Raw genomic sequence first — 18,588 nt, 5'->3', positions numbered from 1 at the left:
TCAAAATAATTTACACACTAGATGAAAATAAGTATTAACAACAGTTTGTTTTTGTTTGCTTTTTCACCTTCTTTGACAAGTTTAACAATGTTTTTAGTAAGATATAAGCCTCTAACAGTTCATTCTGTAAAATATTGAACAGGTCTGAGGCCGCATATCCTTTGCATAGTATTTTTCCATGTGGACTCAACGTGTTATATTTTAACTTATTAACTAAATTATAATATTAAGTTTGCATTAAACATGTTATATGTTAAAAGAAAAAAAAATGATAGAAGATTTCTGTGACAAATTTTGCAAAACCACTGCCTTTGAGCCCATACATATGTCAGACCTATTTAAAAGAGATGCGAAAGATACAAAAGGCATATTCAAACTTATAAGTTGAAAACAAACTGATTATTCCATGGCAGAAACCGAAAAGCAACCAAAAGAGGAACAACAGTACACAAAACACAAGACCTTCCACATGAACCCAACAAAAAATCGGCAGTGATCTCAGGTGCTCCGGAAGGGTATTAAAGAGATTTTCTATGGACGATCCCCTTATCTATAATTAGAAAAACTGCCAAAACAATACTGTTATATGCCAATGGACTGGTCTACTTTACAAGGCAGATAGCTGTTACAAGTATACAATGAAAACGTTCACTTCCTGTAATAAAACTTTTTTCAATAGTTAAACTATATTTAAGTAAAATTTGTATCGAATCCAAATATTTATCAAATGATGAGATTTATTTAAACCATACAACAATTTACATTGCACTTGCAGTTTTATAACAACTTCAAAAATTAAATATGACAATGAATATTTTTAAGTTCAAATCTCCCCAGTTTGTCTGTGTATCTATTTAATCGAAATACCCATAATTTATTATACGTATATAAACGATGGTTCTTTCTGTAATTCGGAAATTCATTAAATGTCAGATTGTGTTGTAAATCAGGCTGCCCTGTTATATTAATAAGGAAAAAGTATGTATTTGTAAATAAATTGTACATTTTTCAATCGAATCCATTAAAAGTGCATTTTGAAAAAAAAAACAATGTCATTTGTACTTTTATTTTTTTAACCAGTATACATGCATATACCATTATTTTTTTTTACTACATTCAATGCATTGCCTAAAGACACTGATGATAAGTTCAAAGAGTTAAATATGGACATTAAGGATGTAGTCATGTCAGGTTTAGGAGAATTTTTTTCTACGATACAGGGTAAAATATTTTGCCCCATATCACCACATTTCTTTTCTTTTCATATAAGACTTCAATAGGTCATAAAAGGTCATTTACTAAAATTTAAGCAGATTCTAGATTTCTTTTCTTACGATTTGAGACCAAAAAAATGCCAATGCTAAATATAAGGTAAAAGTCCGAGTCAGCCATTTTTTTTAAATTAAATATCTCGAAAAGGAGTTCCATAACCTATCAATATCTTTAGCTTATTTTGTACCTTAACTAAAATGCTCTTCTGATTTATAGTTTCAAATTTAAATTTCAGATCCTTTTTAATTTCACCTGACTACATCCTTAAGTTATAAATTATTACTTAATATATTCTACTAAATACGGTCTTAACATAATGCTACCTGTTTTTAAGTTTAAAGATAGACAGTACAGTTTTTTGTTGTGCTTTTTACTTTTACGACATTATGCAAAGAGAGAGGTTTATGCGCGCGTGAAAGTTAAACTTACATTTCAGATTGATTTTATTCAAAGTCAGCATAAGATATGGAGTTATTCAGACATATACAATAGCTTAAGGATGTACTTAGGTCAGGTTTAGGAATTTTTGTCAGATGTTCGGACTCCTTGGTTTTTTCCTACGATACAGGGTAAAATATTTTGCCCCATAACACCTATTATTTTTTTTTCTAAGACTTCAATAGCCCATCAAAGGTCATTTACCAAAATTTAAGCAGATTCTAGATTTCTTTTCTTTCGATTTGAGACCCAAATGATTCCAATGCAACTATAAGGTAAAAGTCCGAGTCAGCCTGTTCCCGCCATTTAAAAAAAAATAAATATCTCGAAAAGGAGCTCCATAACCTATCAATGTTTTAGCTTAATTTGTTCCTTAACTAATGCTCTTCTGACTTATAGTATCAATTTTAAATTCTAGATTTTTCAATTTCACCTCAGTACATCCTTAATGTCACCTTTTTGCATTATGTGTGCGATATATATAAAAAAAAGAAGACGTGGTATGATTGCCAATGAGACAACTCTCCACAAGAGACCAAATGACACAGAAATTAACAACTATAGGTCACCATACGGCCTTCAACAATGAGTAAAGCCCATACCGCATAGTCAGCTATAAAAGACCCCGAAATCACAAAATTAATGTAAAACAATTCAAACGAGAAAACTAACGGCCTAATTTATGTACAAAAAATGAACGAAAAACAAATATTTAACACATAAACAAACGACAACCACTGAATTACAGGCTCCTGACTTTGGACAGGCACATACATACAGAATGTGGCGGGGTTGAACATGTTAGCGGGATCCCAACCCTCCCCCTAACCTGGGACAGTGGTGTAACAGTATAACATAAGAACGAACTATAAAAATCAGTTGAAAGAGGCTTAACTCATCAGATGGATACAAATACAAATAATACAAATACAAGTGGACGTGGCCGGTGTACTTGTACATCCAAACAACAAAAAGACACTAAGTACAGATCTGAGAGTACTCGCAGTTACTGACAGCTAGTTCAAAGCCACTAACAACTAATAAAAAAATCATGCATCTAAGACTAAATTATCAATCCGTACACATCCAACATCCAATGGATTTAGTGTAAGGATGTCATAAATAGTCGGAGAAAAACATGACCTTGTGCAATGGTATCGACAGATTGTAGATCCATGAATGTGTATATGTATATAACAATAATATTTAGTTTGCTTTTAATTTATTGATAACAAAATCAATATTAGTACCAATAAAAACAATATTTAATGATCTAATTACAGTGTTGAATTGGTAACCTTTTAGAATAAGTCTATTTAAAGGATCGATAAGTTTATCAGGATCGTTTCTAAATTTCTGGGCACGGTAAACAATATTGCCGTAACAATGAGGAGGTGAAATCCCGTTTGAAATAAATGTTCTCCAGGTACAACCAAACTTCAAAACCAAATCTTTATATCTGTGGAAGAATTTAGTAAAGGTTTTAAGTAATTTGTGGTAACAAAATCCCTGGCTTAATAATTTACCAGTAATACATAGATTACGTTCGTTAAAATCAAAATCGTCACAACAGACACGGGCATAGCGAACGAGTTGTGAAATATAAACACCGTAAGATGGTGCCAAAGGAACATCACCATCCAAAAAGGGAAAACTAACAATAGGGAACGAAAAATCGTCCCTTTTGTCGTAAATGTTTGTGTGGAGTTTCCCGTGTAAAACCGAAACATCTAAATCTATGAAAGGACAGTTGTTACCGTTTAAATTTGATGTATTTAAAGTAAGTTCCTTTGGGTAAATTTCGGCAGTATATTGAGAAAATTCTTGATTATTTAACGAATAAATATCATCAAGATAACGGTAAGAGTTATTGAATTTATAAATTAAATGCAATTTAGACGGGTCTTTACTGAGTTTGGTCATAAACTGTGATTCATAACAGTACAAAAACAAGTCTGCTATTAAATGGGCGCAATTAGTACCCATAGGAATACCTACAACCTGTCGATAAACTTTGCTGCCGAAACGTACATAAATATTATCATGGAGAAAATTAACAGCTTCAATCATCTCATCACACCGCCAATAAGTATATCTAGCATATTTACCTTTCTCATTAGAGAAGAAGGCTTTAAATGAGTTGCAGCAAATATATTTACATTCAGATTTACCAAACGACCATTTAATTAAATAGTCAAATTTTTGTTTGATAAGATTGTGTGGAAGTGTAGTGTAAAGAGTAGAAAAGTCAAAACTGTCAACAGAATCAAAAGGACCATCAAAAGCACGTAATTTATCTAAAACATTCAAAGAATTTTTTACACTGGGTTATGCATAAGTGTGGTCTATCTTTGTTTTGCAGTTTATCGAGCTAATGATGCCATATATACATTTGAGTACTATACACATTTAATTCAAATCTTTTCACGAATCTCTTCTCCTTTTTGATATCAATGTACAATTGACAGTAAATATTTGCCTCATTAAGATCTAAATTTATTTAGAATATTCTTAAGAATTATATACCAATATGGAGTTGTATCCTTTCAGAACTGTGGGTCATACTTTTGAAGAATCAACCCGGACGATATCAAGTTTCAATGAACTATGCTCCAATGCAAACTACAGATTGTTAAACCATTTAAATCATTGTTCACTATCAAATTACCAAATATTCTTATTGTCTAAAGGGCGAACAGCCATGTGATTTAATTTGAAAGGTGGGGGGTTTACTATTTTATCCTTATTCTCAATGTTTTACCCAATATACTATTGCCAGAAAAATGGAGAAAACAATTATTCTGAATAATTCGTATAAATTGGCAAAAAATAACCCGCATTTTAAAAGTGTCTAGTAACAAGAGAAAGAACATAGCACCTTTTATGAAGTTACTATAATAAATTATTTACGAAGTGATTTGTATTTTTCATAAACCTTAACAGTTTATTTATTTTTCCTTCATGTATTTAAAGTAACATTTTTTTTTTCATTGTAACATGACAGTGATATAACCAAAGTTTATATAAGAGAGGCGAAAGATACCAAACGGACATTCAACATATAAGTCGAAAATAAACAGACAACGCAATGGCTATATCTAGATTAATGAGTATTTATTTATTTCACCTTATACTTGAGCCGTTAGGCGTGGTTATACCTAAACGCATAAAGAAAGAATATCCCACTTTAATTTGATCGGTAAAATGGGATACAATTTCTAGTTAATCTGTGCAGATACGGGATATAAGTCAGATAATTATGCATACTGTAATGTTTTTCTTGTAGTATAACACACCATTGGGTGTCAGGATTGCCAAAGACCAACCTACCTACGGTTGGTCTTTCATTTGACCAATCCTGACACCCCTCGGAGTGTTATATAACAACACCTTAATATATATGCATTATCTATAATAACATAACAGCTGATTCACACGATTAACCTAACACATTGTTTCGTTTATGATACATTTTAATTTTGAAAATTAAAAGAGTTCTTTTCACTTTAGCACCCTAAAAGTAATAACTAATAATCCGATCATAGCAGAAGAGAAACATAAATTTCCGTGCTAAACTTTAGTGCTAATTTTTCAAATCTAAAGAAGGAGTTGCGAATAAACATGTTTTCTGGCACATGATGAATTCTATTGAAATATAAACCAATGTTAAGTACTACACGTGAAGATTAATGTTTCATCAACAAAATTCACCCTACTCTGCTTTTCATGGTCTTTTGATCACGCTATTTCGGAAGGATGTCGAACGGGTATGTCATTAAATAGTTTTGACATTACTATAGCCATTCGATATAGTAGTTTTGACACTCTGTGTACTTGATAACGTTTTTATCCAGTTCGTAGAGTTTTTTTCTCTTCAAAATAATCGTTATTAAGTATAAATAAATTAAAAGAGAAAAGAGGAAAGAAGAATGCTTTTCATGTATGTTTTATAGTTATATTTTAAAATAACAAAATCTAATTTCTTCTATGAGTATATCGATACATATATTCTCTAGAGAATGATATTACCAAAAAAGTGGTCTAACACTTATATCTATGAAATTGGAACATAGCTCTTAAACAAATGACGTCGTCATGGTTATTAAAAGCCGAACAGAATTTCGAATAGTTTGGATTTTGCAGTCATTTATAAGTACATTCTTCTTAAAATTATTGAAATTTGGGTCGTTCGTTGCTTGAAGTATTCAATTTGTGTTACAAAAAGGTATGAGGAATATCAGCAAGAACATGGATTGTAATAAATCAGTCTCAATTAGTTGAACATACAATATTCTAAGATGGAGATATCGGTTGGAAGTAAGAAACTAAAGTCTAAAAGCATAAATCACGTAAACTAAGAGGCGGCAGATACTAAAGGGATATTCAAAACTCATATGAGCCAAAATGGAACTGACAACGTGAGGACAAAAAACGTAAAACAAATGTTTAAAACAAATCAATTTTTATATGGAATGTACGTTATTAAACTAATATGATGTGGTATGATTGCCAATGAGACAAATCTCCAACAGAGACCAAATGAGATAGAAGTTAAGGACTATAGGTCACCGTATGGCCTTTAACAATGAGTAAAACTCGTATCGAGTAAAAAGCTATAAAAGGCTTCGAAATGACTAACGGCCTGATTTATGTACAAAACAATAATCGAAACACAAGTATGACACACAGCAAGAAACGACAACCACTGTATTACAGGCTTCTTACTTTGGACAGACACATACAGAATGTGGCGGGGTTAAACATGTTTGCTGGCCTCAAACAACACCCCCTAACCCGAGACAATGATGTAACAGTACAACATAAGAACAAACTATAACAATCGGTTAAATAGGGCTTAACTCATCAGATCAACAAAAAGCACAAAACATTACCAAAAAAAAACACAAAAAACATAAAGTACAGTTCTGAGAGTACTCACAGTTGTTTAAATCTAGTTCAAAGCCCATAACAAGTAATAAAAAAATAATGAATCTAAAACTAAAATAACGATCAGTACACATTCGATATCCAATGGATTTAGTGTAAAGACGTCATTAACAGTCAAATAAAATTGTGTTATAATAAAAGAAAAGGATCTCATCAGACCAGGTTTCTTAGTAAGGTCAAGTTGATTAGATTCGGCATATACATACCATGATTATCGATGAGAAAAATTCCTAAAATAAAATGAAACGTGATAGCTTGTTTATTTTTCTTAACTAAAACCCTTTGTCAAGAAATATATCTTAAGACTTGTAAAATCTATAAAAACAAACGGAAAATGTCAATTAAAATCCTAGTTCTCTGGGTGCATTTAGCATGCTTAGTATAAAGCCTAGGTTTAAGCGATCAACAAAGTTGCCGCATTTCTTTGATATTAATTAATATTCTAATACTTTAATATTTTTTTTTCTTTACCGTCTTGTTTGATCCGATGACAGTACTTTTTAAACATTAACGCTATATAATCTGCTAATTGTATACAAATATTTTACTTCCATAACATAAATACACGATTCATTTTTTGTTTTATAATTACGGATTATCTTTTTATCTTTTTACCTATTAACCCTTTTATGATACTCGTTATTGATAAAGTATCATCTACGTTTTAATGAAGTGTTTTTGAACTTTCAATGTAAAATTCTATATCGTGACAATCAACGACTATAAATCAGCTATATATCCATTCATTGTGACGAAGATTATGGTAGATCAAGATGGATAATCCTGGTAAAATGCAAAGGTGCTAGTAGATGTGTTACGAAATGGTATATACTCGACGCTGATGTTGACAAATTAGACTTTAAATACGGGTATCGTATCAAAACACAAAAGTGATTTAAAGTTCTTAATTGCCTGTGTATCATAAGCAATTGAATCTTGACGTGTTTAAACCGCCTTGTACTGATGTCAACGTATAATTTTTCCTTATATTAAACAGACGTCCCTTTGAAAACTTTATTAAAGACCCATTTCGTTATATAGATAGTCCTTATGGAACAAATATTTCATACTAATTATTTCGTGGGAAATAATAACATTGACGTTACCAATTATCTGCACCAGATGCGCATTTCGACAATAAATGTATCTTTAGTGATGCTTAATAAATAAAAATGATGAATCCCTTACTATTTCTTCCTTTTGGAACCCTGACAGGAGGCAACGGTATTGCAGAAAAGATATAAAATCCAGAAGAAAATCGCGGAAAAGGAGTAATGCCTAATGGATAAGAGAAACAAATCCCCCGCCAGCCCTTAAAAATTAAAGCAATACAGAATAGAGAATAATGGGAAAAAATTATAAAGAATAGAGAAAAAAGGCCTAAAAAATTAAAGAAATTAATTACAGAAATGGAGGACCCCCCCTTAATCTAGACCCTGGTTCATATGACCAACATGACACCTCTAGGGCCTTGCTAACCTTTAATAGACATTCGATATGATTTTATACATAATATTTTGTTAATACTTACTCAGGAAAAGTATATTTCCCTTGTATCATTTTCATGTAAAGTGTGACTTGTTCGACTCAACGAAATAAGGATATTTAGAAAAAGACATCCTATACATATTCATGCAAAGGTTCAAACCGTTCGCATTGTAATTTCTGAGGTATGAAATTGTTTTACCTGTTTAACAGCCTCTCAAACAGTCAGAAAAGTGCTCCCTGTCATACACCCCCTTATTAATGTATGTAAAATGTGATTGGTTTTCGCCGGTTTGACATCCTATATACATATTCCTGCATATTTCTCTTTGAAGTTTCTGTTCATGCTGCGAATGCACAAATAGATGCTTAGATACCGATTCTTTGTGAAATCTATGCACTAAATACTTCTTGGTCGACAATAGAAAATTGGCGACAACTACGTTGAGAGTGGCATAATATGCCCACAGCATTAGCGGCAATTTAAAACAGTAATTATCGCGCCATTTACAGACCACACTTGGAGCCTTGGTTACAGTTTAACTCGAGATACCGACATTCCATACTTACGCAGGTTTTTTGCGGAAAATAGGATTCATATAAGATTCACACGCAGTAGTTTCCTAGGACAACAGGATGATGATCAACAGTTTAATGTACTGCCTTCAATTAGCCATGTTAAGAATAAGTTTTCCGCCAGGATTTTGTTATTTTAGGAAAAAATATATATCGCATGTCGTACTCCGCTTGTTTCCCTCTATAGGTGTCATAAACTTAGAGCTACATGTAGACCCAGAGTAGAAAGAATATAATGTAAAAAATGAACTTGTGATTATCGTTTGGGTGTCTGGTATATGAGGAACACGCTATTAGGCGCTTAAAAACTTTCAAAGTTAATGGAAGCGTATGGAGACATCCGAAAAAAAATCAACCAGACTGTAGACCTTTGTGCGGGTTTAGTAGATATTGATTGATAGTTGTTTGTTTTTTTTGTCTAATGACAAATATTTCATACATTTTCAGGACGATGTTCAATATAGTGGAGTGACAAATTTATATGTCCAAAGAACCAGTAATCAATATACAAAAATCAAACTGGCTTATTTTGTGATTTTGCTTTAAATCTAGAAGTGGATAATTGAAAAACCATCAACCCCTCCCCTGCACACACTTACACATCTCCTGCCCTATAATCACAAGTAATGATATCAGAAAATGAATATTCTATATTAATTCAATTTTAAATGAATCAAGAAGTGTGTAGGATACCTGGTTAACATCACGCATATTGAATTTGACCTGTTTATGTTTTGAAACAGTCCCCACATTTAAAGTCTAATTTGTCAACCTCAGCGTCGAGTATACATATGATCTTGATCTTGATAGGATATTACTACACCGCGCGTGCGTCAAGTAATTTACTTAAGTGGGACCCCCCTTACAATATCACTGAAAGTTTTAGCTGGTTCTTCTGCTATTTGAATCTTGGTGAAAACATCCGGTGGTAGTAGGTTCCAATCTGTAATTGTGTTTGGTACGAAGCTGAATTTAAATGTGTCTGATTTTGTTTGCAGTCGCAGGAAATGTTGGCTATGCATGTTCTTGGTTGTCCTAGATGGTTTTTTTTTCAGTTGATCAAATGTTTAGTTGGCTTGACCGTGTATGCCTTTGCAGAAGAAGATAAATATAAAAAGAAGAAGATGTGGTATGATTGCCAATGAGTTAACTCTCCACAAGAAACCAAATGACACAGAAATTAACAACTATAGGTCACCGTACGGCCTTCAACAATGAGTAAAACCCATACCGCAAAGTCAGCTTAAGTCTGTTTTGGGTTAAACGATCTTTTAGGGATGGTAGTTGCAGCTGGTCTAAAATTGCTGTCATACTTCCTGGGTCGTAATTGTAGTTTGATGTTATGAACTTTTCCGTTCTTTTCTGTACACTTTCCAACTGATCTTGAAGATATATTTGGGGTTGGTCGCAGGCAGTGCTCGCATATTCGAGGGCAGGTCGTATAAGTCCTTTATATCCCTGGACTTCAATCAAGTGGACATGTTAAAAGGTTTCCGTATGTCCTGTAAGATTTGTTGCATATCTCCTCAATGTGCTTTCCCCAGTGTAGGTCATTGGTGATGTTGACCCCTAGATATTTAATAGTTGTTAAAAACTGGAGTTTGATATATTTCAGTGTATATTCAAATGATGCTGTTTTCTTCTTGTGACTCAATGTCATCATGTTACATTTAATTGGTTGAAATCTCATTCTTCAATTAGTCGCCTAGTTACCAAGAGTATCTATATCTTTCTGTAGTTCTGCACTGTCATCTTCGTTTTTTATTTCTCTGTAGCATACACAGTCATCAGCGAACAGCCTAATTTCAGATGTTACATTTTCTGCTATGTCTTAGAAATTGGATGGGACCAAGAACTATTCCTTGATGTACTCCTGATAGTACTGTTAATGTTTCAGATATAATTCTATTCTCTACGACGCACTGAGATCTTGTAGATAGTAAGACGTTAATCCAATTTAAGATGTTTTTCGTCGCACCATATTTATGGAGTTTACTTTTTAAAAGCTCATATGGTACGGTTTCAAATACTCTTTCAAAATCCAAAATAAATATATCAGTTTGTTTCCTGTTGTCAATGGCAGTTGCCCAGTCGTGTATCACGTTAATGAGTTGGGTTTCGCAGCTGTGTCGTCTTCTAAATGCATGTTGTCGGGTATTTAGGAAGGTGTGATCTTCAAACTGCTGCATTAGGTTCGAGTAAATGACATGTTCTAATAGTTTGCAAGTAATACATGTTAGAGATACTGGTCTGTAATTACTCGGGTTGGTTCTGTCGTTCTTCTTGAATAATGGGCACATTTTAGCACTTTTCCATTCATTTGGGATGGTTCCTCTGTTAGTGGATTATTGGAAAAAGTGAGCCATTATCTCCGAAATGTTAGGTGTAAATTCTTTTAGTACTATGGAGTGTGTACACTCAGGACCCATCGCTTTCGACGCATTAATGATTTTAAGTGTCTTCTCCACTCCTTTGCTTGTTACTGTGATGTTCCTTATTTTGTCTACAAGTGGAGTTTGGTATGGTATTGGATTGGAATTATGTCTTAGTATCAACGCTTGTAAACTGTTTATCCAATGCCTCCGCTTTCTGTTGGTCTGTATTGGCGGTCTTACTATCTTGAGTCTTAAGTGGTGGTATTCCTTGTTGGTCGGCCTTCTGGTTGTTAATATATTTCCAAAATGGTTAAGGATCCTGTTTTATATCGCATATTAAGTTGTTGACGTAGTTTTTGGTGGCTCTTTCAATTTCCTTGTTAATCGTGCATCTTAATTATTGCCATTTTCGTTTTATTCTCACGCTGTTGTTTTTTTTTATAGTTGGCGTGTGTTCTGTTCTTCCGTGTTATCATGACCTTGATGTTATTATTTATTCATTGTATTGACTGTTTTCCTTTTGATGTTTCAGTTGGTACATTGATTTTGGTGGTATCTAATATAAATTCTTTTATCATGTTCCAGTTGTCGTCTACATTCCTGGTGTTTTGATGGCCATTGAAGTATTTGTCTCTGATGAAGTCCTTTGTATTTTCTCTCATCTGATCGTAGTTTCTCTTTGCGTATTGGAAGAAGGTCCTTTCTGGTCTTGTTTTTTTTGGAATTGTGCATCTCAACTTATCCATGACAATGTCATGATCGCTTAACCGATCAGGTGAATGGATATCTGTGAACTACCTTGGTAAGGTTGTAATTAAAAGGTCTATCATATTCCTCTTCCCGGTTGGAACTAGGACGAATTGTTCAGCACTAGCCTTATTTAGTATATCTATTCACGCTTGGCCGTCACTACCGTTTAGACATGTGTTGGTATCGTTATTTAAAAGTGTCTGCCAATTTATTTTACGGTAACTAAATTCACCCAAGCCATGCATACATTGTTGTTTATTCGCTTTCCCTGATTTCTTTATATTATCCATTTGATCATTTAGTTGTTGTATTTGATCCAAAATCTTGACCCTCTTTTTTTCCTTCTTCTGTTTTCGTCTTTATCCTTTGACCATTATGTTGTTTTAATTTTTTTCCCCACTTTTGTACTTTCTTTTTAACTTATTTGAGTCATATAATTTTCATACACCGTTGATAAACCTCCGTGAATAATCATTTACCACTGGCGGATTTATAGGGGGCAGAGTGCCCCCTCCCCTTTATGGAGCTATATTGATGGTTAATGCATACATTTTGACATGTTCCAATCCATACGTTGCTTAGTTTGGGGGCCCCGGCACCCCTTTCAAAATCCTGGATCTGCATCTGACAACTACCAATATGCAACCAAACAACCAACTTATGAGGATATAGCAGAAACACCTTGTATTGTATATTACATGTCACTGCAGTGGTACTATTTTCTTATCAGTCTTTAGTGATCTTTGGTGATGTCGTGTTAACATTTTGCATTTAATGTTGTAATAAGCTATTGCCACTAAGTTGTGAATAAAACTAGAGGCTCTAAAGAGCCTGTGTCGCTCACTTAGGTCTATGTGCATATTCTATAAAGGACACGCTCCAACATTGTAGACAAGAATAGAATTCATGACAAAAATTTCTTTTGTTGATCTTGTATTGCTGATCATTTAGTCTGTTAAGTTTCTCTCTATCTTCTTTAGTTTTTGCTCAAAACACAAAACAGGGTATAAAAAATCCTCATTTATTTGTCTTGCTGATCATTCTTGCATTTTAAAGTTTCTTTTTATCTACTATTGTTTTCAAGATAGTAGGTAAAAATGGAAAAAAATGGTAAAATTTGTCATTTAAGGGCAATAACTCCTAGAGGAAGTCGTCTGATAGTTTTGACTCATATATACAAATTGGTAGTCCTCAACATTCTGAATATTTTGCTACCGTCAGATTTTCTCTTTTCATAACGGTTTTCAAAATAATAGAAAAATCTTTCATTTTACCCCTATGTTCTATTTTTAGCCATGTCGGCCATCTTTGTTGACAAGCGGAGTCATCAAACACATTTTTCAAACTAGATACCCCAATGATGATTGTGGCCAAGTGTGGTTAAATTTGGCCCAGTAGTTTCAGAGGAGAAGATTTTTGTAAAAGTTAACGACGGACACCGGACGCTAAGTGATGAGAAAAACTCACTTGGCCCAGTATATAGTAAGTTGTAAAAGGTCCCGGGGTGTGTCGTTCAAATATTACATACGTTTGGCTTTACTACGTTCTGTAGATAAAGATAGTGCAAGGATAATGGCAGCTTTCATCTTTTTTCGAGTAAAGGATCTTTTTAGATTATTGTTTTCTAAGTTGTTAAATGTTACGTATAAGACGAGAAACACCGGTATCTTCGATCCTGTATAGTTAACTATTTATGCAATTATCTATGGTATCAAATTTGTAAGACAGAAATTGTCATTGAATATTATTGTAAAAAATCGTGTTTCAAAAACAGTGAACAACTTTTTCTTCGATAGTGATATACGCGAATGCTACTTATCACCTTTTATCACTTGCAACTTGTTTTTTTTTTCTACCGGTAACAGTGTCTATGCTATCTACCTCTATATATCATCGTTTTTGGGTTAGACAATCTGCATGTACTATGTACATGGCATATAATTTGCTATGATCTCACGATTCGATAAAGGACATTCACCAATCTCGAGTGTATTCATCTGATATGACTCTACAATGTATGTTTACAATGCTAACAGAACGTGTTGTAAGACCCTTTCTGAGCAATGCTGTTCCCAACAGTTTTGTGTGGAGTTTTTGTTTTTCTGTATATTGTTTTGTGGATTATCATTTGTCTTTCCTTTCGTTTTCATTCTGCCGTAGTATAGTCTTTAGTCTAAAGAACAAATGTTTATAATTCTATAAAAAAAATGATATCATTATGATGCAATACAAGCATTTCGCCTGATTATAAGAAATGTAGCGTGATTCATGCCTTTTTGTACACCTTCTTTCATTCTTACCATTTGGTCTACTTCCTTTTTATGATAAAATTATTTGAACACGCTGTTTAATTGTATTATACTGTATTACAACAATCATCTGGAAAAGCAATTCTCCATTCACTCCGATTGATAATTATTCCATAATTTATTGTGAAATACATGTACCATCATAACTATCGTGACTTTATGTACTTTAAATGACTGAGAAAACTTTTTTTTCCGACGCGCGTGTTGGTGTAGCCTTTTTACGCCTGAAAAACAACAAACCCTTAAATGAGTTAAAGTGTAATATATAATTGATGTGCGAGTACGACTTTTGGAATTGAGAGCCGTATAAAAAAAAAAACAACTCATGAAAACACTGCATGATGAATTTACAAACAAACGGAGACCAGCAGTCACCAAATCCACGACAGTTGGCGTTCCAAGACCTAAGATTAATCATCTATATCCGGTATTTGAACATATCTATGGCATTACAGCTTCCATTCATACCTTTCGGTAACAACATTTGTTGTTGGGAAGGGCAAGTATTTACTTTTATTTTTTAAGTCGCGAATGCACAAACACAAAATTGATGAATTCACAAATAAAGCCATTTCCCTTCGCGGAGTCTCTGGTGTCACAGTTCATATTGACGGTCTAGCCATCTTGACCGAATATGTTTTGTCACGTTTTCAATCCTTTCTATTCTGTTTATTTTAAAAGTATAAACAAAATACGGATAACAATTTGAAGTGAATTCGTTTTTACTTGCGGATAAGGCATTAAATAATATTCTGTATACCTCAAGTTGTATAGTGTTAAGAATATTCTTTTCGAAATAATAGTTATATTCCAAATCAGTCCGGCTAGGATCGTGGTTTTTTGAGTGAATCTGTCCATTTTTTTCGAGTGTTGATCGGGCTTTTTCTAGTGATAAAACATGCGATTAGGTCAATTAACTACTCATTCGTAATTAAAATAGTCTTTTACATGACTACCCATCTTATTTTGAATACTATACATGTTTTGAGTAACAAAGAAGCACAATTCCCTTGTATTTAATCATTAAATTCAGTGTTTGTTATTGTCCGGGTTTTTTCGAGAGGAACTGTGAAACCGTCCGGGTTTCTTGACAGAAATTTTAATAAGAAGAAAGGAATTATTGACTTTAAAAAATGACTTTTCTAGTTTTTAAATGTAATTTAATGAATGACAATATCATATTTTCTCAATAAATCACCAAAACATATTACTACGTTGATCAAAATTAACCATTTTCAATTTAATGCAAATTTTCTGTTCGGAAAACGTTCTACCACAATTTTCCAGTATTAAATTAGAAATTATTGGAGTCTTTATTAAAAGGTCCTTAGAAACATGGAACTATTATATTGACAATATAATATTTCCATGTTAGAACATAGTGCAGGGGACTCATAATCATTTCAACTTCATTTTATGGTACTTTTGTTGTCACAGTTAATAATATTTTTCGAGGTGAACCCCGGAGGTTTTATACGGGACGTATTATGGTATACCGTTGTCCGTCCGTCCGTCCGTCCATCCGTCGTCAGCATGTCGGACAATAACTCAAAAACGCGGTAATCAATTTACATGAAATTTCGGTGAATTGTTTATATCTATTGAGGTATCTTTCCATTAGAATTTTAAAATTATTAGATTTTACGTTTCCGGGTAATGGGATTTTATTAAACAAACTAGAGGCTCTAAAGACCCTGTGTCGCTCACCTTGGTCTATGTGCTGCAGTGCATATTAAACAAAGGACATTCTTCTATTTTAAAGACAAGAATAGAATTCATGACTAAATTCTCTGTTTTGGTGATGGTGACTTGTATGTAGATCTTACTTTACTGAACATTCTTGCTGTTTATTCTATCTATAATGAACTTGGTCCATAAGTTTCAGAGGAGAAGATTTTTGTTTGTTAAAAAAATTGCGATGCTCATGATCCGCTGTCCTTAACATTAAAATGCAGTTATTAAGCTGCTCAGATTGTGATCTGTGCAACAGCAATTAAAACTCTAGACGTATAATTCCGAGCATCACGGGACAACACAATGAAAAATTTAACGGACGACGACGACGGACAACGACGGATGCCAAGTGATGAGAAAAGCTCACTTGACCCTTTAGGGCCAGGCGAGCTAAAAAGGGACAATATTTTTAAAGTGCTTTGAGGAGTTTTCATGAAACTCAAGTGACTGCTTTATATAGATTAAGGTAACCACCCTTTTAGTTTTTTATCCTACATTTTTGATATGACATTGAGAAATTATTTATAGGTTTCATAACAAGTGAGAATGGATATCGCTTGATATCAACTCGAGTTATTTAATTTCAATATAATAATAAACGAGCCTCCGGTGAGTTTATTATTACTATTTGAATAAAATAACGAGAGGAAATTACTTACTTACTTACTTGAATTAAATAACGAGAGTTGATATCAAGCGATATCCCATTCTCACAAGTTGTTAAACCTATTTGTCTTATGGTCAACACCATCACTGTGTTAAGTTAAAATTTCCGCGAATCGTTGGTCTTGTGTTTTGCACACAAAATGTATATCGTCGTAACCTTTGATGGTCGTCAATGACCTAACGAATAGCCAATGGAAATGCCGTAATGTCGTCTTATGATGCTGGATAAGCAAATAAAATTAACGCAGATTTTCGTATCACGTTTTCGTATCACACTCCGTGCAGTGTGATATAAGAAATGTTTATCATGCAAGAAATATATAATAAGCCACAACCATAAAAGATTGAACTTTATTCTTTGAAAACGCGACGGGCGTATCATGCGCCCATGGCGCAGCTGTTATTATAAAACGGAGTAAGAAACCTACTGGACATCAGAGAAGAATCAGAAAAATGCTATGTAATAAAAAACATTCTACTAAAAGAGGTATGCCCCCTCATTCACATACATTCACAGACTTAATCCGACCATTTTTTATTCCCAAATTAAATACAATCTGAATTAAATTTCATATATAGTTAACAATGAAATGAATAATTCATCAGCTTAATTCACTATTTGTACGTACGTCTCAATCCAAATTGTCTATGCTTACATTATATTGTTGACATCATGAAAATATACTGTACATGTAATTTATAAGATGTGACAAACAACAATATATACAAATGAACGATACATGTTTATAAAGTCTAAGTGTTAGTACACCTTTATCAAACTGATGAATGCATTGGTTTCGTAACTTAAAAAGTACACAATTTGAACCCTTTTTTATTGTTTTTAAACGCAAATACACTGACACATAACATTCTAAGCTATAGAAAATTAGTATAATCACTCGATAAAACACGGACGCACTCGAAAAAGCCCGGACTGCTCTCGAAAAAACCCGAACACATAGAAATGAATTTAGTCTCAAAATGTCGTTTTCAATGCAACAACAAGAATTTTTGTAAAGTGTCTGTATATCTAAGGTTATATGGATTCAATGTATGCATTTCAATCGACATTTGCATTGGTATGTGTATAAAAATGGTTTTATTATATTTTTTGGAATGAAAGCATTGTAAGGCTAAATTCAACTTTTTTAACGAAAAATAAATACTAACACACCTTGTATATCCTTGTATATTAAACTTAAGCTTCTATATCACGTCTTGTTAGAAAGGAAGTCTGTTTGTTTACAATTTTGATCATATTCACTCGAAAAAAAGTGGTCACACTCGAAAAAATCCGATCAAATCACTCGAAAAACCACGATCCTAGCCGGACACTATACCTACCGTGACATAGCTAACATTTTTGTTTAAATTTGCCCATCAAATACATTATAAGTATTCATATTCAATACAAACACATAAGTGTAGGCTTTCTAGTTGTTATATTACATTATTTGATTGCACGCAGTATATTTTTTGAATTCAAATAATCTCTATAATTGCTTTCACCATATTAGGAAAGTTTCTACAAATTTACAGATAATATCTATAATTTAACGAACGTATTAAATTGGTTCTTTTAGGATTTCACATGGTCTACTATTTTTTAATATCCAATATAAAACTGGCTGTTGTGTCGAGGTGTTGCAAAAAACAGAACATTCTGAAAGGATTTACAAATAACTGCAGTTTGTATTCATCCTCTTACAGTAAGATTTGATTTAATATTATGTAGATACATATGTTTGTGAATTGAAATTGTTTATCTTGTGTTATGTAACTTATTTATTTAATGTTCATCATAACCTTTTAGCTAATATGGCCGTATTTACATCACAAATTTTACTCTGAGAACAGACAAATCTTGACACCTGAAAAAGTTTTAAGGCATGGCAGGAACTAGATAATTAAATTTTGAATGCATTTTTTGTTTCAGAAAATAATAAACTTTCTGGATTTTGTGATTCATTTTTTTTTCGTTCCCACACAAGGTGCAAGAAAAAAAACAAGTTTGGAAAAATGTTCGAGATGTTATC

The sequence above is a fragment of the Mytilus californianus genome, unplaced genomic scaffold (assembly GCF_021869535.1).
Source record: "Mytilus californianus isolate M0D057914Y unplaced genomic scaffold, xbMytCali1.0.p SCAF_9, whole genome shotgun sequence".
In the NCBI taxonomy this organism is placed as follows: domain Eukaryota; kingdom Metazoa; phylum Mollusca; class Bivalvia; order Mytilida; family Mytilidae; genus Mytilus; species Mytilus californianus.
This window is presented reverse-complemented; position numbering follows the sequence as displayed.